This window comes from Papaver somniferum, chromosome 11 (genome assembly GCF_003573695.1).
Source record: "Papaver somniferum cultivar HN1 chromosome 11, ASM357369v1, whole genome shotgun sequence".
Lineage (NCBI taxonomy): Eukaryota > Viridiplantae > Streptophyta > Magnoliopsida > Ranunculales > Papaveraceae > Papaver > Papaver somniferum.
The window spans coordinates 2362652-2364651 of record NC_039368.1 but is presented as its reverse complement, the minus strand read 5'-3'; positions in this window follow the sequence as shown (position 1 = coordinate 2364651).

Below are 2000 nucleotides of genomic sequence, written 5' to 3'. Positions count from 1 at the left end.
AAATTGTAAGGTTAAGGCCGTTTGAACTTTATGTAATGGATGTAATCGGAGTATTATTAATATAAAAACTAGCCGATTATACGAAATCGGTAGAATATGTTGTTAAACAACCTACCGATTGTAATATTCGGTTATGTTATGAGTAAACCTAGCCACCGATTATGGTGTTGTTTGGTTCCAGGAAACAATTTTTTTTGTACTTGTGATATTCGGAGGATAGGTTTTTTGTAAAGTTCCGAATGTACGATGGCCCAAAAATCAGAATTTGGAAAAACTTATACTTTTCAAATTTTGTCTTTGAAATATTCGGAAGTTAAATTAGTTACCAACACTTCCGAATATGGGTTGTCTAACCTTCAATATTGGCCCTTGGAACCACCTGGAGCCATGGCGTGGTTTGTTTTGAACTTGTGATATTCGGAGGATAGGTTTTTTGTAAAGTTCTGAATGTACGATGGCCCAAAAATCAGAATTTGGAAAAACTTATACTTTTCAAATTTTGTCTTTGAAATATTCGGAAGTTAAATTAGTTACCCACACTTCCGAATATGGGCTGTCTAACCTTCAATATTGTCCCTTGGAACCACCTGGAGCCATGGCGTGGTTTGTTTTGAACTTGTGATATTCGGAGGATAGGTTTTTTGTAAAGTTCCGAATGTACGATGGCCCAAAAATCAGAATTTGGAAAAACTTATACTTTTCAAATTTTGTCTTTGAAATATTCGGAAGTTAAATTAGTTACCAAAACTTCCGAATATACCACACAAATCATTGTCATTTGAACTTTTCTAACTTAGTTACCCAAACAAATTTCCGAATGTACAACAAAAATCATTGTCATTTATCTGCTCTTCTTTACTTTACGACCGTGACTACCTCCCAGTCCTGCACGACCACGGGTTTGAGCACCTTCAGTTGGAGCAGCTTCAGTTGGAGCATCTTCAGCGCTCGATGAAGCTCGAGTTCTTTTACCCGTCTTTGATACTGCCACCTTGGGCTGATGCCTCTTCGTGACTTTCTCCCCAAACTGGGCAGCATAATCTTCGTTATCCATATTATCAACTAGATCTCTAGCCTCTTTGATCTTCTCAGCTGGCATGGGATCTCCGCTCTTCAGGCATGCAGTTAACATTTTGGAAACACGCTTGAAACTATTCACCTGTTTTTTATACGTAATGACATACGAAAATTTGGATGGATCATATCCTACCGAATATGAGTCATTTGGAGTTCAGTAACCTATAGTTTTTCTGGCCTGTATATTCGGTAGTAATTTCCAAACTTTATTTCCGATTATATATAATCGGAAATACAAATAAGTACCTAGCCACCGAATAACAAACATTCGGAAAATAAGATGGATCAATTCCTACCGAATATGCGTCCTTTGGAGTTCAGTAACCTCTAGTTTTTCTGGCCTGTATATTCGGTAGTAATATCAAAAACATATTTCCGATTATATATAATCGTAAATAAAACTAAGTACCTAGCCACCGAATAACAAATATTCGGACAATAATATGGATCAATTCCTACCGAATATGCGTTCTTTGGAGTTATGAATATGCGTCCTTTGGAGTTATGAATATGCATCATATGTATTGTCTACCGAATAACTATAGAGTGAGTTATAGAGTTAAAGAAAAAACCTGCAATAGAGCCATGTTCCCGGCAACTTGGCAGGTTCCTAGCCTCGACGCCTTTCTCAACTCTTCCATCAAGAATGCTAGGCATGCCGTGCCCCAAGAATAGTCACCGACTTCATGGAGAGGATCCACAAGTTGTATAAGGTTGGCGTCGATCCGGTTGCCAGAAGTATTGGGGAATATGACACATCCCAATACACAGAGGAGATATGCAGTGGCAGCGTGGTTCACTTGCTCATCAGTTAACGTTCCGTTCTTTTTCTTCTCCAAGGTGCCTCGGAACATATTCATCAAAGATGTAATGTTGATCTGTCTTGTTCTATAACTGGCATGCCTCCTAAACTCTGCTGTTGT